The sequence below is a fragment of the Stegodyphus dumicola genome, chromosome 4, assembly GCF_044657685.1.
Source record: "Stegodyphus dumicola isolate Sdum_Otavi_A_Nest chromosome 4, ASM4465768v1".
NCBI lineage: Eukaryota > Metazoa > Arthropoda > Arachnida > Araneae > Eresidae > Stegodyphus > Stegodyphus dumicola.
Genome location: NC_140771.1, coordinates 143217384 through 143241460, shown reverse-complemented (window position 1 = coordinate 143241460; position 24077 = coordinate 143217384). Strand labels below are relative to the sequence as shown.

At 32.4% G+C, this 24077-nt stretch overlaps 2 protein-coding genes across 2 annotated transcripts in view; one reads left to right on the top strand and one right to left on the bottom strand.

The window, feature by feature from the left end:
- The window catches only part of LOC118189649 (uncharacterized), a 632173-nt gene that overhangs the window by 171101 nt on the left and 436995 nt on the right, over positions 1-24077 (top strand). The window lies entirely within an intron of this gene.
- LOC118202696 (cubilin-like) overlaps positions 1-24077 on the bottom strand; it is a 406913-nt gene that overhangs the window by 260955 nt on the left and 121881 nt on the right. The window contains exons 2-3 of the mRNA XM_085815571.1: positions 2194-2299; positions 193-314 (exon numbers count right to left, since the gene is read on the bottom strand). The gene's annotated coding sequence lies outside the window, so the exon portion shown is untranslated. The remainder of the gene's footprint in view (positions 1-192; positions 315-2193; positions 2300-24077) is intronic.

The window sequence follows — 24077 nt, the reverse complement described above, 5'->3', positions numbered from 1 at the left end:
AAAATACTAAAAATCAATCTATTCGCCGAGGTACGAACCCTAATCAAACTATCACCGCTGTGCGATATTGTCCAATCGACGTTTAGTGCACTAGTTCGAGAAAACTAGCGAGACAACAACTAAGAACTAGCTTAGTTAAATTAAGAATCTTATATGGTCATGTAAATTGGTAGAACATGCTTCTGTACCTACCCAAGCTGGGTGCAGGAAGGAAAATCTTTAGATGAAGTGATATAACACAGTTGGACCAGAGATCTTGGGAAATGGCCTTTTAGAATAACTCACGTTCTTTCCATTCTTGAGAAAATGAAAGCCTGAACAAAATTAATTTCCTAAATTAGTACAATGTAAAGCAAATGGCACAATTAGTTGTGATAAAATTTTACTGTAAAAATATTTTTTGTCTTTGCTATGATTTAATAAAAAATATGAAAGGAAGTATTTTGCGTTAATATTTTAAATGAAACAAATAGAGTCTTAATAATAATAATATACTGTATCAAAATTTACCAGAAAAGAGTGCTTCGCGGTTTAGATAAAATGTGCTAATAATTTCCCAAATGCATGTAGTTAAGTTAATCGAATAATGTAAATTTCTCCGTATACATTCCTTTATTTTGTAAATCTACCTACGTTTCGAATAAATGAAACTAATTGCAAAATGAGAACTAACAAGGTTTTTCTCCATTTAATTAAGAGATCCTTTGCGTATGATTTTAAATATTCTGTAAATGTAATGCATTTCTTTTATTTTCCAAATAGCGTGCAATTATGACTTCCAAATAAATTGTGGTTATGAATATTTGATACAGGTGTTTCATTTTTCATAGGAGCAAATCATTTATTCACAACGAAATGGAATTTATAATAATTATCAGTTATTTTTAAAAATGACTTATATATTTCATTACGTCAAAATGGAATGCCATTACATTTCGTGAAATAACGTTGCTTTCTTTGATATTTATCTCAATTACAATTGATAGAATTAAAAAAGGAGAAAAAAAGGATAGCAGAAACTTTATTAAAACTCACATAAGTTTGAAATGTCAGGGTGATAAATATTCAGTTTACATACACAGGTATCATTAATAATATATTTTTCTAATTCTGAACGTGTAGGATGATACGTAATCATAAATGTTTAAGGAATCAATTAAATAAGATATCTTCTCTGCATTCTCCCCCTCATTTCACTGTAAATTTTTTATGTTCTTTCCCTTCTTATGTTAATTACCTAAAAAGTTGGACATGAAGTGGGAGTTTTTATGCAAAGATAACAATCGGAAAATAAGTTTATGAGCTTTTTCATTTGATGAAATATTTTACGAAATGAAAATCATTTCACTACGCTGATGAACATGATATTAAAAATGATTTAATTTATAACATATTATGAAATGAAATGAAAATAAAAATCCCTTGTACATCAACTTAATAGACTGCAGGTCTTCACGGTAAAGAAGATGAGCAGAAACATAGTTTCTATAAATATGAAGCCTGTATATAAGGTACAGTTTCTCCCTCCTTTCTACGCGCTTTCAAGATGTACCTGGAAGCACACTGGACGCGTATACGGGTGTCCCAGAGCTCAAAACCCCGTCGAGAACACTGCACTCTTTCCACGTTCCTGTATCGATATAACCTAATACTCTTCAACGTAACTTCAACGTTACTTCAACGTATCGATATAAGTGACTTCGTCCTCAGAATTTGGTGATTGAGTGCCCTCATCCCAAGTTATCCTTTAAAAAAAGGGTGTATATAAGGTACTTTCTTCATCCTTTCCACGTATCTTCATGGTATAACTGGAAGCAAGCCCGACGCGCAATTGTGAAATCTGGAGTTCCGGCAAAGGCATGGCACATTTTTCATGTTTCCTGCTTTCTGCATTGTTATAACATAATGACTCTACAAGTTTATTTTATATAATGAATACCATACTTCCTGTAAAACAACCATAATTTTGCTGGATTCGCAGAACTTCTACAGTGTGCTTCCTGGGAGTTGGGATTTGGTGATTTAAGCAGGCATGGCATGAGTGCCAGTTAAACGAACCTCGTTCTATTAGCGAGCCACAACATCTCATACAGGTTGCTTATTGACATGTGGCATTCGTAGATTCATGGGGTAATCGCTACACAGAGGTTGATTCAAAATTACTTGATAAATTGCAAAGTAAAGTGGTCAGACCTGGTTACTCTATTTCATTCATCAAATGTCTGTTGTCCAAACTGCCGAGGCCAGACAAGCTGCAGAGCTTTTCGTCGTGCATTCATCAGAAACATTTTATTTGGACCTATAATGAAAAGAATAAATAATATATAATGAAACGAATATTCTACAGCCCTCATGCTGATGTTTACTGGAAATTCACTATTGAATTTCGGTGTTAATTGAAGAAGTGTTAAACCCACATCGGAAGAAAGGAAGTTTCTCAACTGACATTTTTCATGTTAAAAGGGGTTTGATTGTTGTCGAATGTTTAAAGTTTCACAAGAAGTCTTTCAGTCACAGTCCGCTCTTGAAATGATCATATGTGTAAATTAAACTTTCATTTCTCTAAACTGCTATGACACAATTCATAAACTTTTATATTTAGACTGCATTTAAATAATTTAAAATTTATGAATTTGAAAGTCTATCCGCAGAAGCATTTTTAAAAGCTTCGATATAAAACTATCATTTTACATAGGCAATGATAAACGCAACCCATGATGTGCATATGTAGCATAACCTTGCAATCTGCATAACGCTGAGTGCTTTAGCACTACAGTGCACCTACAAAGTAAGATCCATTTTAAAATTCCAGATACTTTTTAAAGAATTCTTTTCACTCAAGGCGTTTAATTATCAATCGTTATTACGAATCCACAAAATTCAGAAAAGCATTTTAAGAAATAATCGCGATATTTGATACATGTGAAAAAGTATAAATTTATAAGAGGCATTTCTTATAAGTTCTTTCTTTATATTCATGCTAGATACATACTGTAAATTATAAGATTAAGTTAAATATCTAAAATGCGACCACAACAATGAGAAGAAGGAAAATATTGACCGTTCAAAAATTTGATTACGTATTTCAACTTAACGGCAATACCTTTAAAGGGTGATTAGGGTAAATATCTCTGTAATTATCAAATATTTTCTTGAAGAAATAAAATGCATTATAATATCAAAATTAATTTATATAAAATTTTATGTTAATTACACAGAAAAAACGTTTTATAGAAACCAAATTCGCATGAGAGATATTTATAAGATTTTCTCTTTTATAAATTCGTGTTGCATTTGTCTAATGCATTCAGTCTGAAATCGGTTAGCGATTACGTTTATCCTGTCAATCTAAATTGAAAGGCTTGTAAAAGACACTGCAAAATGAATAGGAATGGATGAGCCTGCTATTTGTTTATCCTTCAACGTTGTTTTTAATTTTTAGAATATTTCATTCCAGTTTTGGATTTCTCTTGCTAATTGTGTTTTACAAAACACAGTCTTAAGACATTTTTATGTGACAGTTGTAGCAAAGGTGATGGCAAAAATTATAAATAAAAATATTATTAATTGATTCGAAGATCTGTTTCGTGCTTTGAAATTTTGAAGCATTTTCGTTCTCTATACTTAAATTTTTAAATTTAGATATTTTTTTTATGATTCATTCTATAAATAACATACCTTTGCATTTCAAATATTTTGGAATATCCTGTTATTATATAAAACAGCTCAAATTATACGTTTTTTTATTTCATATTTTGATGTGATAATACAAAATAGTTTAGTCCATTATACCATCTGTAGATTTAGTTTTTAATTGATCTTTGATATTTTAAAATATTTTGAAAATAATCTGGAATTTAATTGTTGAAGAACGTTAACTAATCTGAAAGGTACTTTTTCAGAAACATAGAATGAACTTTTGAGTCGTTAAGATATATCGATGCTGGAATGTTAAAAGTGCGCAAAGCCGTGCCCTGTATTCGAACTCTGGACCTTCCAAATACGCGCCGACTGTTCTTCCATGGCGAATCATCCATTCCTAAAGCGCAGATTTCAAGCGTGCTTGGAAAGTGGCTTTTTATTACTCTGGTTTGAATTCATAATTTTCCTAAAATATCCTGAGATTCATGTCGAGTGAATTAAAAGATGTTATGAAGCTATTTCCACGTATGGACCACTATATGGAGCACTATATATTTCCACTATACGGAGCAGTTGCAGCTTGAGTGTGGCCTTATGGTCCAATATCCAGTCTATAATATGCATGTACTGAATTCTCGCCACTCTCGTACAGCCTCAAGCTATTACAGTACCACCTCCATGTTTGGCGGCTGGAAGCAATGAAATAAATTTTGTTCCTCGACTAAAGAATCAGTATTCTTTCTGCAAGTAGTAAGCCTTCCTTCCGCAATCTTCACAATTTCGTTTTTATTAATATATTAAGCAAAGTATTTAAAAGAAAAAATGCATTACAAATGACCGCAAATACTAACAAAATTAAATGTATGTGTTAAATTTAACAGTCCACCGCTGATATAAAAGATTTCTTTCATTCACGAATTTCATTCACGCGATTGCACTTTGATTATATTTGTAAAAATAGCGCAATGTGCTTTTGGACAAAAATACGTGATTCAACAAGTCTGCTATTACTTTAGGAACAATAATTTATACTATTTTGCTTATTTCCAAATTAATATAGTAAAAGAATTTAGAAAATTTCTAATGAGTTTTTTTTTTTTTTTTTTTTTTTTTTTTTTTTTTTTTTGTCTAGTTCCAATACTTACTAGGCAGAAACGCATTGAGTGCAATGTAATAGGGGTGTGAAAATGCTTTCATAGCTTATTTCGGGGATATTCTTTGAGTTTATCAAAGAATTATAGGTACACTGCTCAGAAAAAAAAAAAAAAGAAAAAGAAAAGAAAAGGGGACAGGCCCAGTAGAACGGGACAGTTCTCCCGTTCTACTGGGCCGATTGACAAAATTCAAATTGCGTTCTTCATGTCTCGAAAGCGCGACTTAGGATATATATTAGATTTATATATAGCACTATTCTAACATAGGTATTTTGACACAAAATCGGACTTTTTCTGAAATAACATACCAATGTTTTTACATATTTCGATTCTACTACTCAAAATACGTCTAAATATGAAATTTTGTAAAATTTCGATCGAAATTTACGGAGAAATTCACAAATTTATGTTGGCACTTTTGTTTCAGTTTGCGCCAAGAATAGTTCACTTGGCGAACTTCTTAATATATAGCAACCTAGTTTCCTTTCCCGTAAGAGGAAAAACAGTCATCGTTTTTTTTTTCCAAATAATATTCATTATACTATATTTTTAATTATAACTTATTATTTTAAGTAATTTTTTCATTTTCGAATTTCATTTTAATTGTTTAAGTTGCATGGTTTTTTTCGAATAACTGTTTTAAAAATTTCTATTTACCTATTCGAACTGCGTAAATAAAGGTGCAGCGTTTATTTTTTTTTCAAATAGTTTTCTTTATACATATTTTTTGTCATAGTTATTATTTTAGGTAATTTTTAAATTTTTATACTTTTATTTTAATTGCTTGTGTTGCATTGTCTCTTCAGATAATTGTTTTAAAATTTTCTATTTATTCCTTCGAACTGAGCATTTTAAATATATTTATTAATATCAATTTTCCAGAATTTGATTTTATTTATTTGAATTACGTTTCTTTCGGAAGAATACTTTGTAACCCAGACTACGATGCGTTTGAAAACTGCATATATTAAAAGAGAAAATACAGTAAAGAGCAGTTTTACACGCCTTTCAATGTTCCGTTCAGAAAAGATATATATAAATAAGAGAGATGTATAACCGACATTTTAACTTAGGATGACTTGCATACACTGCTTTAAACAGTTTTATCATTGTGCCCATTGCTTTACACAATTTTATCCTACATTTGGTTTCTTAAAATGTTATTCATATTTTAGTCAAATATTTTATTTTTGAAATTGCAAGAATCAAATATCATAAGATTAAAAGGTTTTAAATTAAAATAAAAATACAAATACTCAATTTCACGCAAAAAATTATTTTTTCTTCTCTTTTTCTTCAGGCATTCTACTTTATTCTTGCTCTTTTTATTTAGGCATTCTGCAAGTATATTAAAAGGTATCCAACTTTTCGAAATATCTTGATATTTCTGACAATATTTTGAATAAAGTTATTGCCTTCCATTTCATAAAGGCCCACAAACGGCCGAGCGGTAAAGTCACTGAACACTGGTAGTTCACTCCGGGGTTCGAATCCCGGTAAACGGGCTGGTTGCATGGGCGTTTTCGTTGATTTTCTCATGTGCACCGTGTATGTCAGCTGGTTTCCTTTAGAAAGTTCTTTACGAAGTATTTGGTCAGAGCCTTTATCAGTCTTTAGAGGCTAAACATTTTGAAGGTATGAGATGAAAGGAAAGACTGGTTTCATCAAGAGGTTTTGGTTTATTTAATTATGACAAAGCACACTAGGGCTATCTGTCTAAGGGAGTGGATGCCTTCGTGGAGGACTTTCTAAGGGAAACTGGCTCGCTTACACGTTACACATTGGGGAAAACCACGAAAACGCCCATACAGCCAGCCCGTTCGCGGGATTCGAACCTCGGACCCAACTACCAGTGTTCAGCGACTTTACTGCTCGGCCGCTGTTTCATCAGGATGGAAAAAAAAACATCTTTAGGGGACATCCATATACATCACTGGATAAACTCCTGAATCTTCAAATAATTCGACTGAGATAATCATGGGATTCTCTATTTATGATACGATATGATGTTCTATAACGTAATTTAAATTTATACAACCATATAGTCTAAAACCAGTCGCTCTTCACTTTAATCTGCAATGATATCGTTTTTGTCTTTTCTGTTAACACAAGCTCAATTGATGATATTTGCTGGTGTACACGTCCAAGTCTTTTCTCTTTGAACATCTAAATTCTTTGAAGTATCCTGAAAGTATCTTCGAAAGCGTCCAACTTTTTGAAACGTCTTGGTATGTCTGACAGCCAAATTTTCCTGCAAATTTTTGCTTACTTTTCTCCCTAATTTTCTTCTTTCCTTCTAGAGTTATTTTCAGTGCTCACACAAAAAAAATTAAGATTTTTCGATTGCTAGACTTCCATAAATTTTGCATTCTTGTCAATTTTTTAAAATATCAATTACATGAATTGCGTTTCAGATGAAGACAGCTTTTCATTTTCTAGTCATTTTTAACTATAAATAAAGTTTAAAGCGAAGTCCAAAGGATAAATATTTTAATTAAAAGATTTTTACTAAATGACAAAGAAATAAAACAGTCCAGCAGGATTTATTCTGTACCACCGAGTGACCGGATTCTTATATCGGCTGAAACAATCTAAATCATTAAGACACAATAACACGCCGAATAAATACTAGTTCAGAAGTCAAACAACAAAATCAGCTTTATATTTAGAAAATTTTCACAGGACTAGTTTCGATGGTTTTACCGAACCACCATCCTCAGCTGCAAAACCGCAAATGAACAAGATAGGAAATGATGATTAGATAAGATAAGAAAGCCTGGACAAGAATAAGCAAGTGGCGCCATCTGTTGGTGAAACCAGAATTAAAACATAATTTCTTTAAAGGCCGAAGGCAAATTTGGATTGGAATTAGGATCGTTAACTAGAACAGAAAGATTTTTATGAATGTGAAATGCCTCTAGAAAATCCAGTTCTCCAATGGAAGATGTTTTTTGAATAATTTTGGCAGCAGAAAAATTGAAAGTGTGATTTTCGGACCAACAATGTTGAGCAACGGAAGACTTCTGTGTTTCCTTTTTTCTAACATATGCCTCATTTTCCTTGACACGAAATTTTAAGGCTCCCTTAGTTTGGCCAATGTAAATTAATCCACACTGGCAAGGAATCCTATAAATGAGCAGTGTACCCTTTTGAGCAGTGTACATAAATGCTGTTATGGTTGAATTCTAGGGAATTTACTTGCCATCTTTAATCTGTTGAAAGTCTGGTAGTTTTATTTATGATGTCTGAATATTTATTTATGATAATAGTAAACTCCTCTATATTTTAATTTGTAGTTCTTTGAAACAGGGCATATTGGAACCGAATGAGTAAAGTTCTGGTCTCTTCCCAAAGACAGAATGAATTATGTGCATAGAAACTGTCGTGATTAGCTCTTGTGTAAATTAGTTAAACTTTGAATGTTTTGATAATTTCGTAACTCTCAAACAAACAGCGGTAAGCAATTAATTATTTTTCTGTGTTGATATTTAAGCAATAATGGATTATGTCTTTTAATAAAAATCAGTACCATTAAATCGTAGGGCATGAAGGAAGTGCACATACCTTATTGCTTTAGAGGAATTAAAGCCAAATTTAGTTTTCCCACAATTACGTTTTTACTTTTTGAAAGACCTATTTAAGAAAATAAATCTGAATTTTATAAATAAACAGGAAATCTTGTGATAAAAATTAGAGTTAAGTGATTAAACGGGTGAGTATCGGCATTTGAATATTTTTTTATTTTGCTACAATCAGGATAATAATTTTATTTATCATAAAAAGAAAAAAGTAACTTAGAATTTAACAGTACTAATTAATGAAGTGTTAATTAAATCGGAATGAGTCAGGAATTTAGCTTAGTCATATATCTAATATAATTAATTATATCTCACGACAGGCTTTTGAGAAGCAACAACATTTCTAACGCTTCTCAGTTATCCTTTAAATAATGAAAATGTTGACATTTTAATCATTAATTTAACTATTAATTAATTAAGTGTTAATGCTTTTGGGAGAGGCTATAGAATTCACTGCGAGATTTATTTAGAACGTAGTAAAGAATTCAACTAGCCATTAAAAGGTTAACATCATTTTTATCGTTAAGATTCTTAAGATCACACACTGTACCTCTGGTGATCTTTATCTCTAGTTTATTCTGGGAATGCGCATGTGAGAGTTTCTACGATTTGTTACAGCGTATTTTGAATTTGTCACTTTCAATTTGTACGTATATAACCAAGACGATGTCGATACATTTATAATAAAAATCGTTTTATGTTGTACGAGACTGCTGTGGTTTCAGTGTCTGCTAATTTGACTGTCTGCCTGTTAATTTTTTGCATTCATATAGTTAATAACAGGAAAGATGTTTATAGTTTGGAAGACTTTCATATTACTAACTAGAGTATAAGAGATGCATGCCATGATGTTCGTAGTAATTAGTGCCGATAAAATTATCATATGTGATAAAAAATGTGGATTTTCTGAAAATGCTAATTAAAGAGACGTCTGTAAAGACATCGATAATTATTGAAGAATTGGATTAGTAATTGCATATGACATAAGGAAGCCAAAAAACCAATCTTTTAACAGAACATGGAAGCCAGAATAATTTAAAGCTGCAGAAAACATTTAAAAGTATTATGAGTCAGAACTAGGTAGCGATCAAAGAGCATAAGTCGTTTACTCTCTTCCTTCATGAAATATATATTTATAAGGAGATGTTAATAGAGTAGAATAAAGGTTTATCATACAGAATTTAGAGCTAGACAAAGAATATATAATTTTGATGGTATTAGAAATAAATATTCAATACCGGTATCATTTTTATTTTAAGCTACCAAGTACAACCTTACGCATGAGACAATAAACATTGTTTGGGAACATGTTAATGAGCACATTTTTCTCTTATTACACGCTTTGTTCTTCTTTAGATATCCCCAAAATATGGTCTGAATTAGCAAGCCTAGGCGTTGAGTGTAAATGCAATGGTATATACTCGTAGAAGATCTGTTAAATATTGATTTCCGTTATTCACCATTTGTTGTGGTTTGAGAAAGTTAAGTCTCGAAATTTCTAGGTGTAAGATATATGATATGTGTTAATTTCTGCTTAGATGTTTTAAAATTCATTAAAAAGTTTATTTTAGGATTTATACATTTGATTACGCTTGTCAAGTTTCATGAAACACCAGTTATTGCAATAAAATATTTGTCTACAATGTTCAAAGTTTGTTGTCAACTAGTTCAAAGTTTTGTTTGCCGTGATTGACATATAAGAATTGATTTAGATTAATCAAACCTTTCTCCCTAAGATCCAGAATTGTTAGGAAACGAATTCACCTGATCGATAGAATGCTTAAAAATTGTTTCCGATTTCCTTGCACTAATGATCCCATTTTTTAATAGTATCCCTTCATAATTATTTTTGGGAATTCTCTTTCTTTAAGGGCGCAAACAAGCGAGAGATCGTCCTCGATCTCACATTTAATCGTCATCATTCGCCTCGTTAGGGGAAGATTAAAAAAGACACTGACAAGCACGGGAAAAAATTGCATTGGAAGGTACATCAGATATATCCTGGGGCTTCCAGGAAAAGAAAGAAGAAAAAGGAAGAGGAAGAAAGCGGTGGGCGATAAGTGATAGCCGATGTGAGGTAATTAGAGCCCGTTAGAATATCATTCCTGTCATTAACTATCGAAATCCCTAGTGGCCTTAGAGCGAAGGGTGTTTGGGGTTGCTCCCTGATGAAGATGAAAGAGATGATACATATCTGCGTTTGAAGGATGAATTTCTGTTTGAATGCAGAAACACTATTATTTTCTATGCATAGAATATAAAAATGTGACATATTCATCATTAAATTTCAGCTGCTATTGAATTATACTTTTCTGCATTGTAAAATCTTGGTTTCAAAGATTTGCGCATTATAATGGGTATCGGCTAAGAAACCGGCTCAATTCACAAGTTAAGGATAGATTTACGTACTTGAACAAAATGGTATTTTTGCCCTGCCTAAAAGTATGCATGTTGTGTAAGGAATTTCCTAAGAATTACATCTCGCGTAAGACACAGCAGAACCAGAAGCACCACGTCATTTATTAATTAAGTACGACTATTTATTTTCAAAATACCGCAGTTTATGGGAAAAAATGAGAATACATTTGATACTTTCTACTCTCAGAACCTACTCAGGAAACTATGATGCATTGGCAATTACTAAGTTAAACATTGAGAGTTAAAGAAGACAGATTATACATAAACCTGATGTGATTTTTCCTTCATGGGTTTATGAAATGTTGCCTTTATTCCTCGCCATTTCATTCCCATACATTTCAAAACTGGTCTTCCTATATACCTCATAATTTGCTTGAAGCTCCGCTTTGAAATAAGAAATTCAAATTTAATGTGCTCGTCAGTTTAACGGTCCAGTATTTTTAATACTATTGTGAGCATAAAAGTATTTTCTACTTTCACAAGAAGGAAAGTTTTAAAAATCTTGCTTGCATTAACTGCCAGAAAATGGAAGACAACAATACTTTTCCGAGAAATTATAGATAAGCGCATAGCGTTCTAAGGTTTGCTACCAGGCCGTCTTCCTTGTCTCCTTTTCAAAAGGAAGCATTTACGGTAATAATCTTAAAAAGATAAAATAGCTAATCGAAAACATATTTCGATTGAAATTCCATTAAAAGGAACTCTTTTGCTTCAGGCTCAAAACAGTAGATGTTTGACCGATCTGAATCATTATCAGAAATCATCAAATATGAACACGCGTAATTTTTATGTAACTAAATCTTATTAAAGAAAATTTATAGGATTCCATGGTTAAAATTTGTTAGCAAGACTTGGCAACTGTGTATGAAAACAGCTAGATTAAATGCGCAGTTGAAGAAAGTTCTTTGGGCAAACAATGAAAAAAGTACTTCGTCTGGATATCGAGCTTAGATATGTTTGAAAATTCTCTTAAGTGGAACTCTTGGAGTTGTAAGATTTACGTATTAACTATCAAATGTAACTTACAAAAGGTTGTAATTTGCGATTAATTGTGCTCTTGTTATTTAATCGGAAATAACACGTCAATAAATATGTGACACATTCTTGCAAGTATGTATAATTGCAGCCAGTTTCAATTAATAATTATGTATAATTGCAGCCAGTTTCAATTAATTAATTAGTTTTGTTTAAGCTGCATATTTTATCATTTCATAATTATAGTACGTCTCTGCGGTCATTTTAAGTCATGAAAATAGAACTTATATTCTTGATATACTGTAGAAACATCAGAAGAGTTTTAATTTACATACTATGGAATTACAATTTGCGTATTTTGAAATTATAAAATTGATAAGTGTATATAGACTAAAAACTAAATGATAGGGGTTGGATTGAGGGAAAATATCAGATGCTGTAAGGTATGTATTTATTGTTGGTGCTCGTATGGTTAAATATGTTTGCAACAGCATGGCAAATGTTTAGTGGCTGAACCATTCAGAATGTACAATTACAAGAAATAATTTAAATGGAGCAGTTTATAGTTCCTAAAATGTTTCGACAGGATTTGCTTATTTTTGAACCACTTCCAAAGACGCTATCATAATGGCAGGTATCAATTAAAAGTTTGTGCTGATCCAGTATATCTGATTTCTCTACTTTGTAAATTTGTAAACTTTTTCCTTGCGTTGTACTTTATAAAAATATCCTTCTTCTTAAACTAGAAAGTAGAGCACCAGGAAAACAGGAAGCAGCAAAGTCAAGACGCAAATCATATAGTAGATTCTATCTTGCTTGATACAGTATCTTTGCAAATTTCATTTTATGGATTCAAATTTATTGTAAGATATTTCCAGTTATTGCGTGAAATTATGCTAGCAGAAAGTTTATTTCGCTGCAGGAAGCAGCAAAGTCAAGACGCAAATCATATAGTAGATTCTATCTTGCTTGATACAGTATCTTTGCAAATTTCATTTTATGGATTCAAATTTATTGTAGGATATTTCCAGTTATTGCGTGAAATTATGCTAGCAGAAAGTTTATTTCGCTGAAATTCTTCTTGCACCGCTTCTTGATTTTGGAGCCAATACAATTCGATGTGTTACCCGTTTTTCAGATATGTTATCCTTTAGTCCCGGTTAAAACCAGGTTAATCGTGTGAATGAATCGAATACGCATTTTCATTATTTACATATCCAATTCCAGCGAAAGACCGGCTCGATTGGCCACAAATTTGGGGTTCATGAGGGCGAAAAAGCTGCAATAAAGTTCCAATCCATCGAAGAAAACAAGCTTTGGCATTCGTGTCCCAGCAGCACTGGGAGAAAGATTATGGCGTATCTCGAGCGTGCAGGCACGCAGGACAAAGGCGACCAGTAGACCATGAAACGGGGAATTATAGAGGAGCTTTTGTCCTCCACAGGAATAACAACGCATGGAGATATTGGAAAGAGAAAAAGAAAAAAATCTTTCGCTCCTCCTTTTTCTTCTTTTGCCCTTATTTTACACCGCCTTCCTCTTCCTAACTTCTTTTCGGTCAACTTGCGATGACTAACTATTTTTGCAGGCGCTTCGATTTCTGAGTAAGTCAGGACGTAAATATTAGAGCTCCTTGGGCGTCGAACAGTTTCGCTTCGCTTCATTTTTTCCTTTATGGAACGCCGATCCCAGAAGAACACAGAAAGTTGTAAAATAATTTGATCCACGCTTATCGCCCATACGACGAGGCAAGTTGCTTAAAAATATCGGATAGATTTTCAGCTTCTTTTATATAGGGTATTTCAGTTAGTTTTCCTCCTTTTTAATTAGTTATATGTTGGCTGATGTTAAGGTACATAAAGTAGGAGTATACTCGAACAGCCAATGAAGTGTAGGTGTTAATACAATCATTATGGTCTAAAGTAACTGTTTTTGAGTTAGTTGTTAGTTCCGGCTCACTAGAAATGTGATGCAAAATGACTTCAAATGTTCTAAATTCTGCAATTCTAAATATAAATGAAAAATACATGCACCATCATTAGTAATACATATATCAAAAGCAACGTCATTGTACGATCATTTTAAACGTGTATTTGAATTTTTGTGCACAAATTGTACTATTAAACATAATGTAATAAATGTACCATTACTAGTAGATGCAGCATAGCTTGAGAACCTTGGTCTAGTTGAAAGACAAATGTGAAGAATGTACAAAACATAGTAATTTCGAAATGCTTTAAGGTATTTTCCCCTTCCTCTCCGCGTGCCTTTGTGGTGTAACTGGGAACATGTCCAACGAGCAATTGTTGAGTCCAAAGTTCGAATCCTGCCGAGGGCCTAGCACATTTTTCAGGCATAATTTTCATAGTAAAGTCTGAAACTGGAAGTATCTGGTTAATTAACGTAAGAAGACCTACACATTTTTTAAAGACTGTAAGATGGTTGCATAATAGTTTGATCTCTTACAAGCAATGTTTTCCCTGACGGCTTTATCTAATTATTTTATTAGATATCATTATATTTTCTGTTTGGTTCACTTTCTAGGAAACGTATGTGATGCTATAAATGTCAACTGATACGGCAGGAATTTTAATATGGAACAAAATATCCAAATCAAAGATGTTGGTTGAATCTGTGGATGTTTCCAGTTTTATTTTGCACATAATTTACTTAATTCAGTTTGAAACAATGGTCAATGATAAAAAATTAAGTTGCAATTTGTAGAAACGTTAAAGTGCATTTTGTAAGAAATAAATTTTATTGAATGTTGAAATAATCATTTTAAACAATGTAAAGAAGCAACGAAAATCTAATTTTTTAAAATTTATATTTAATAATTGTATAGCAAAAAAAAATATCTGCTTTTCATTACTGGCTAGGAATTATAAAAAAAAGTGTTCATGATAATTGAAATTTTTGTACTGCTTTCTCAAACATACTATGAGTTACCTGACTTCAAACAAAATATTGAAACATTAAATATTCAAACATTCGTTGTACGATGAATAATTTAAAACTGTATACTCCGAATATATACAGTTTAGGAATATTTCGTTTGCTTTATTCTTAAAAAGTAAACAAGTAAAATTGGGCAATTATTTGCTCTTGTATAGTTGCAATGCACAGGAAATTATTTTCGGTGAATTCTCTTCTCTGCAATTATTTATGTTCCAGCATTTACTTTATTTTTAAATTGGGAAGTTTTTAATTAATTGTAGTCGATTTGCCTGTTTTATTATAGGTTCGATATTTGGTAACAACTGCGTTATGTCTAAATGAAAAGAAAAGTTAAGTTTCATGATAACAGATTTTGTTTACATAGGAGCATTAATTAAGAAAGCTTTGTCTTTGGTACTACTAGTGCATAGTACCAGCTTGGTCGCCTCCGTAACGAAATATAAAAAATTTTCAAGCGGATTTTTTATATATACAATGCACTGATTTTGCATATTTGCACATAACATTCAAAATTATCAGGCAGTTTTTTTATTGAAAGGTAAAGGTTATGTAAACTAATACATTATTTTAGTATTTGAACATTTATCACTTAGAACAGGTACAGTTAGAACTGGGCGCAATACCAACCTCTCGAAAAGACTTTGGCCACGACAATTGAGAAACAAGTCCATCCAATTCGCCCGTGAAGTTGTAAAGACATTAGGTTATTTCGAAGCAGGAGAGATGAAAAATGAGCAACGCCTTCGCCGGAAATGGAACAACAGACCTCTGGAATACGCGCCTAGCGTGCTGACGACTGCACTAGAAAGGCATGCTAAGAAGGTGGGAGAAATACCTTACATACTCCCCCTTTTAAATTCGACTGGCGTTTAGGGAACCCAATCGCCAAATCCTGGGTATTGGGAATCATCATCCACTACCCTTTTAGTTCGGGCGCCGCTGTAGTAGACATTTTGGAAGCAGGAGAAGAGAAAAATGAGCAACGCCCTCGCCGAAAATCGAATCTCAAACCCCAATATTTTACGCCTATCTTGCCGCACAGACATTATACGCTCACAAACATCATGCCTTTGCCAGGATTTAAATCCAGGTTCATCGGTAAGGCAGTCAGCATTACTAACCACTACATCGGGTAGACGGCTGTATCTAAGAACAGAGTTCTTGAAAGTTAGCTCGAGAGAGAGGGAGATCTTTGGCAGCGACGTTGACAATTGTGCCTCGCCCAGCTTAGAGAGTTATCAAAGATCGGCGTTTGGCTTTTTACTAGATAAATTAATCCTTCAAATTTGATTAAACTGATCCAACACTTGATAGACTTTTATTTTGTAAATTTTTTCAAATACTTTGAATTTTAATTCAAATTTTATATTATCTGAAATCCCGAAAGATATAGAGATCAATTTGTATTTATAAACTGTGCATTAGTTAAGTTCAGAGTTTTAAATAAAATTTATTTAAATCTTCTGAGTTTGTTTTCATAGACGACGCGATAGGTCGCGTAACAGTTTCACTTACCGTTTAACTTAATTTAGGAGTCGTACGCTAAGGATTCAGCAAACTAAGAATGTTCGATTATGGCCAAGATTTGACAGTAAAAATCTGGCAATTTAGCGGTACCATTTTTTGTAAATTTTACGATCTCATACCTATGAGTTTACTTTAAAGCAATCTAAATATGACAAAAGTCAGCATTATCCATTCAGTACGTTCTCATTTTCTAATTTATATTCGTTTAGTATGAGTAAATTATCAATTTGACTGCCTTTGAATAAAAGTGTTTTGGATTTTAAGCAGATTTTAAGTTTTTTTGGACAAATATGGTTCTATTAATTTCCAATTTACAGAATTTAAACATTTCGCTTAGATAGTTGATGCTGAATGAAGCCAATAAATTTAGGAGTATGGAACTTTGTTTTAAAATTAAATCTAGTGAAAAATATGTTATTTAAAAAATGCTGCGAAGCCAATTTGAATTCGATTTAATCATTATCTGGTAATGTTAACAAATTTTCTTATTATGATATCCGTTTAATGTCAAATTTCCTTTGTTTATATCGAAGATACAGCTGCAAAGCAGATATAAGTATAAATAGAAGCAAAGCCAGCATTTGTGCATCCCCGTAAGTACAGGTATATGCAAAGTATCTACGGGGCTTTCTGATTGTTGTGCTTTTGCCCAATTTTGAAATGAGTGATCCAAGGATCTAACAACCCCTATTTCGTTATCACAAACTCCTGATGAAGCACTTCTAATGAAGCGTAACCCGTTTTGCCCTCGAAATCTATTGAGAATTTACAAAATCTACACCTAATACAAGGTTGTCGATTTGCCTGTTTTAATAACTACTCAGTAACCATAAAAGACTTTCGAACGACATTTCGTTTTATCTAATTACTTAGATGATAGTGACCCAAGGAAAATAAAAATGTTTATTAACCATTCCACCTGACGATTACCCAAACTAAAATTTAACAGGAACAGACGTTAGACAACTTATGGGTGTACTTAGGGGCAGCGTATGAGTAGACAATAGATTCTATAGCTCATTATTCAAAGTAAAGCCAAAACATTTCACATTATAGCAAGAGCAACTTAAAGCTTGTCTTGCTTAACTAAGTACTCGCAAAGAACCATAGTAAGCAATCTTTGCTGGTAAACTAATTGCAACATCAGAAACTAGAATAAAACTCAACCTAAGCTGCCAAACACTCTGATAAAATGTGTAATTCGAAACTTCTTCATAGTTCATCAGCGTTCCTGTAGAAATTGATAAAAGTATAATGAAAAGCCAAAAGGATACGATAACTGGTTAATTAAAAATGTAACTCAACAATTCTTTTGTTACTAATCAAACAGGAGTCAATATATTAATTGTCACTTAGTACAGTAATGCATGAGTGAGGATATAGTGCGTATATTTACTATCTCAAGTATTGTAACATTAATAATATAAATAACATACGCGTAATCTAATGTGTATCAGTGTGCGCAATAGAAAAGGACAAAATATTTCATACTTCTAAGGATCAAAATTCATCATTTAAACAAAGTGTAAGGTGATTATTTTTACTGAGTTTCGTTAGCTACTTCAAACTGCAATATAAGGTACTTTCATCCTCCTTACAGCATACCTTCGTAGTGTAACGGTAGCACACTCGCGCGTATTTGAGAGGTCCAGAGTTCGAATCCAGGCGAGGGCATTGCTGAGTTTTTAAGTCTGTCGCATAAAAAAAAAAAAAAAAAAAAAAAAAAAAAAAAAAAACCTAATGATGCTTCAGCAATAATAAGTCTTCAACATTTGGAGCATAAGCTTCGACTCATTTCTAGCTGGTAAAGTCATTCTTTCTTTTTTTCCATTGCTATTTGTCATAACTTAAAAAAGATCCTAAGAGAGAAGAATAATTCTCTACGATTCAGACACGTTCAAATAAAAACGATGCAATCTATTTCGACTCTTCTCGTGATATCAGATTAGATTTTCTGCTCCATTTCTCTCTCCAGAACCTCGAAATAGCGGCCGGAAAACTGATTATCATGTTAAGTAAGTGCAAGGGGAAAACTGACATTTCGGATAGAGATTTGCGTGATTATCCTCCTAGATGGCGCGCTAGAAGCGGATCGAAGAATGTTTTGTTTTGAGAAGGAAGTCAATTAATATTTAAAACTCTGAAAGAAAATATAATCAATTCAGTTCGTTCAGCAGCATGTTATGAATTGATATTTTTTCTCCCCCGTTAGATATGCAAACACTCGATGAGTTTTTGCATGAAATAAGAGCTATATTCTTATATCTACTATATAATATATTAAGAAACTTTTGTATAAGATGTATCTGATACTTAAAACACTGCTTTAAATAAGATGCGCCGCATATAATAGAACCTGTTTACTTCAAATAACTGGTGCGTGAGCAAAAAAACGTTGAGGTTCAGAAGGGCGCATTAACATTTTTAATGTACCGTAACACAACTAATCTATATTTCTGCTTAACTTTGTAATCTTTCCTTACGACTATCTTTCTTTGTTGTTTTGGAGATTAGCAACAAGTTCTCAATATTTAAATAATTGTTTTGTTTCATTTGCGATAACGTTAAGTAAATCTGCTTGTTCCTGTGTTTCCTTACTATTACCACCTGAAACTCCTCTAATATTTGAATCATTACCATAATCATCAGATCGTTATCATTGTGACTTCAGACTACTCTCATATTTGATCGTTTCATCTATGAACATTACGCATCCTGAGGTTTCCCACTATTTAAAGTATTTGCCATTGAAATACTCTTGAATGATAAAAGTATCTATGGTGATCATTCATGACACAACATTTGAATTTATGCATTGTATCGATAGTTCTTCTTCTTTGTTCCTACTTTGTTTAAATTCTGCTTTTAGACAGAGTTCTCGATCTTCCTTTCGTATCATTTGTTAAAATATAGTCCTCCACCCTCCTTTTATCCTAAAATTGGTGGTGTTAAAAGAACGTCCTTCCTGGATGATGACTAGAAGCTCTCGGTAGCTTGTGTGCATAATAATTTCAAATTTTGAATGACACTTTGATAAACAAATTGCGATATAGACTATGACGGTTAAATTTTAGAATCAGGCTTTTAAATAAAACTTGTAATTACCGATGAAAAGAGAAGATTGTTTTAAGCTCATACAAAAAGTGATGCTTTTTTACCAGTTACCGAAGACTTCCCTTCAATGTTATCCAAACTTTCATTCTGTAAGAAGTGATACACAGTTGCGAGCTTCTAAGCTTCATTAAAACTACCAGTCATCAGTGATGGAAATAAAACCTCACAGTCCCCACTGACTCACAACCTTGCACTAGAAATGACAGTTACTAATTAAAAACAAGTTACCATGTAAGCTTATTTCAGACCTAAATTATCTGATGAAAATGCCATTTATATTTTTGAAACGTTCTAGACACCCATAGTCGGCTGTTGTGACCAAGTTCTGCTCCAAATCATTAGCTTTTTCTGAGATCCTGGACAGAAGTTCCTTATTCTACGTAATCAGCAAACCATTGTGTTTCTCACTAATCTTCACCCAAAAATAAGTGTTGTCAATATTTCATTTTATCTTGGTTTCGAGATTTTTTTTCTGAATGCCATTTCTTAGTGTCGTCGAAAGATTTCTCAATGCAATCTAAATTTGCTCAAGTTCACACTTTTCCGTCACAAAATTTCTTATCCCAGTATTTTAATATTTAACTCTTTGTTAATCGAGAGAGCTTTCATCTTTATTTTTCATATCCGTTACATAATGGGTACACACAGTAATGAAAACTTCTATCTTCCTGAATTTTTCAAGCGTGAATTTTATGGAACTATTTTTCCATGACGATGAAAGTAAAACAGGTGATAAGAAATTTGCAAATTTATACTTATTAGTTTTTTATCACTTTTTATTTCTTTCAACATTTCAGATATTCTTACTCCAATTAAACAATTGAATTAACTTTTACCAGGAAACCATTAGTATTTTAAATGGTATTAGAGCTTATCCAATTTAAAGTAAGTTCAATTCGAATAGTTCGAAATTTATTTCATTTGGAAAAGTCATCAGATATCGCTGAAATTTCAGAAAAATTCTCAACCGGATTTCTGAAAAATTCTCAGCCAGTTTTCAATCGTGAACTACAAATCTGCGTGACTTCCTGTTTGAAAAGAATATTTCACGATTATAACTTAATTTGCGAAAAATGCAGTACCTAATTTCGTCGGGCTTACGATTTATAACTGCCAGTTTTGTTCAGAATTTCAGAGATTATGGGAGAAAATTGTTTTACATGAATACAGAAAATACATTAAATATAGCGTTAAAATTTAAGGGAAGAATTTTCCAAGATAAATTATAAGTCTATCTCTTATCGAGTTATGTACCATTGCATTCCAAAATATCTTTTTCTAAATTAAAGATTAATTTAGATATCGTTTTTAAATCAAAGAATTATCTCAATCAATGCAGCATTATAAACTTAAAAATTCTTGAAGAAAATTACGTTTCTGTCTTCTAATTAAAACTTAAAACAAATTGGAACAGTTCATAAACTTAGGTATTAGCTCCTGTGTTTTAAAAAGAAGTACGCGATGTCTCTAATATTAGTTAAATGAGTAATGTAACTGAATTAGTAAAAGGTTGTTACGAGTTAGTTTTCTTAAAAGGTTTAATTTTTTCGTTTTAGAAAGAGAAAAATTTGGTAACTAATGCAAGCTCTAAATTAAGTTTTATGTATATTGGTTTTAAAATGCGTTAGTTAACACAAAAGCATAGATTTTTCTAAAGAAATAATTTTATGCCAATTTATATTTATCCTTGCGGCGTGCACGATCTTTTCATATCAGGTTTTCAGTAAGATTAACTTATGAGTGAGAAGGGCAACGAGGTGTCTACTCAAATCTTTTTTTCATATTCCTATTCTGTTGTTTTATATCTTTCTCAATCAAATAAATGATTTTCTCTTTGTTAGAAGATTTTATTTCTTTTCTACAATTTCGTGAATAACCTCTTCATAACTATTTTTAGGAATAGTATTCCTGAATTTAGATTTCAAATTTTGCGTGAATTAAAAACTTTAATATTAAGCGAAATATTTTTTCCATTATTTTATATGAAGAATACGAGAGCGTTTTAAATTATATCAAGATTTTGCACAGCTATAATGAAATGATCTACACCTCGCAGCGTGATAAAAAATATAAATAATAAGGAGAAACGAGATAGTAAAAAGTGAGATAGGAATTAAGCCTCAAGCACAGTGTGTGATAATTGGAATTAATTTTAAACAGGGGAACAACTGTAAATATAGTTCGTTTTATTTGGAGTATGTGTTGTTACATTTGTAAATCTAAAAGCATTCTACGTAACTCTGCCTATCAGCGCCCGAGCTGTAAAAACACTAAACACTGATAGTTTGATCTAAATTTCAAATACCGGCAAACGGGTTGGCTGCATGAGAACTTTTGTGTTTTTACACGAATTTTAATAACTGTCTAACGTGAATACAAACTATATCTCTTAATAAGTCCTCTATGAAGACATTTCTCGACCTTGGACGTATCGCCCTCGTATGCATTTCGTTGATCGAAATAACATATCCTAAATAGTTCCAAATATCAAGAATTAATAATTTTAGGATTCGGCTTCGAGAAAATTTAGAGTACAGTCTATGTCTGATCTTACCAATATTTTAGCTCTACATTTCGTGACTTCTGGATTCATGTGTTATCCACATTAACACAATAGCGCAAGGGGAATGCCTTCACTCCCCACAACTCTTTGCAAAGGAATTTATCATATAATTACGAATCAGAAGAGAAATAGAAAAAATCCTAATGCATTGAGAATTTTTTTCTAAACATACCATATTAATCTAATCTAATTTTTTTGTAGAAATGTATGTTTGAAAGCGAATTCGCTTACAAACTTACATTTTCTAACATTCTAACATTCGCTTGCGAAATGTAAGTTTTCTAAATGAGAGCTTAGTCACAACAGAATGAAAACCTCCCGTTTTTTTGCCTAATACCTTTCTATACCTTTAGACCTTACATATGAAATATTAAGCCCTTCAAAAAATTATTCCTGTTGCTATTAAGCTCACTTTCACATCATTTATCTTATATTTATGCTTTAGCTTTTATGATTAAAGCACACATCATGCGATGCAAGTGGAAATATAAAACAATTCAATTGTTACAATGATACGGCATATCAAAGCATTTAAAAGGTGGAACACAAGATTAGAGAAAGCGAAATAGAAATATTAGTATTCAGTAAGCGCCTCGCACTGAAAGAAACGTTAATTACACGTTGCCTCCAGCGCATTTCAGAGTCATTTGAATACAGTTATGATACAGCTCTGCTTTATCGCAACAATGAAAAACCAAAAACACGCTCCTACAATTTCGTAGTTGAATAAAGTCCCAGAATTCATCATTTCCCTAGTGCGAGGGTCAACACATCGCCAGATGATTACAGTGTTGGTTCATACTAGAATGGGAAAAAGTTCTCTTCCCTTCTATAAACCAAGCGCTTGAGTGCTTTCTTTACTTCCTTGCCAAAAGACCCTTGCCGAAGGGGTGTTAGTCTATGCTAATTCAAACAGGTAATTACTGCGAAAGAACACCTAGGATATAGCTTGAATATGGAAAGCTAGAGAGAGAGGGGGGGGGAATGTACTTGCTTCTCCTCTGCACTAATTTGTGTAACAATTCTCTAAGTCTTTTCTTCTTTCTAAGTTTAGAATTTCTAGCGAGAAATATGTAGATTATGGAGACATATAATGGAAATTGTCTTCATCTCACTGCGTGATAAAGAATTTAAGGAAATAGGGAAGAGGGAGATGAAGGATTTGAGTTAAGCTCTAAGTACGGTATATCATAATTGGATCCATTTAAACAAGAGAGGGACAATAAACATACATTATTCTGAGAGAAAGACTTTATACACATTCTTAAATTTATAAATTAAGAAACATGCAAAGTCTCTCCAAATGTCAACGAAGTAAAACGGTTAACAACTAAGATCGTTATTGCTATATTTGCTCTGCATGTAAGCACAAATCTCTGCTTAAAGAATGAATATATTCCACTACTTAGTTTACTTAATATCACTGAAGATATACCTGTATCTTGACTAGCTTACATTAATTTATTCTTTATGCTTTTCTTCCTCATAATTAATACAGCTGTTGCTGCACTGAGACAGGCATATAAATTCAAAGTAAATGTAACAGATCGCATTAGTTTCCAAGATTAAAGCATATAATTATTTCTCCGTATTGTATGATTTGTCTTAAATAGCAAAGATCTCAGATTTATTTTAGCTATTTTAATGATGCTCGTAATCCCAAGTTCTTCATATTTTATTCTGAAGTTTAAACATTTATACTTACTACTTTAATATTATCAATTCGGGGAACTTATGTGTTCATATGCTTGAACCTAGAAATTGAATAATCAAGAGAACGAGACTCTGTAACAACAAATATAACATTTATTAAACTTAACAATAAGGTAACGTAACGTAAAATAAAAGGGGTTGTGGTTCGCAACTCTATGCGACCTACTATAAAGCCAATGCTGAGCTTTCTTGAACAGTAGCAGTACAGTCAAAATACCTTGGCTATTTGTAATAACAGCAAGCAGCTTCACCAATCAGCCTAGAGTTAGCTGCAACGAGAAATCCAAACACCGCACCCAGTATCAGGTATAACTCTGATGTTGCACTTTGTCATCACTGTCTCTCTCAAGATTTGGATTTCTGATACTTAGACAAAAGCATCAACTTGTTTGAAGTCCGCTCGAATACGGCGTGAGACATCCAAATTTCGGCCAT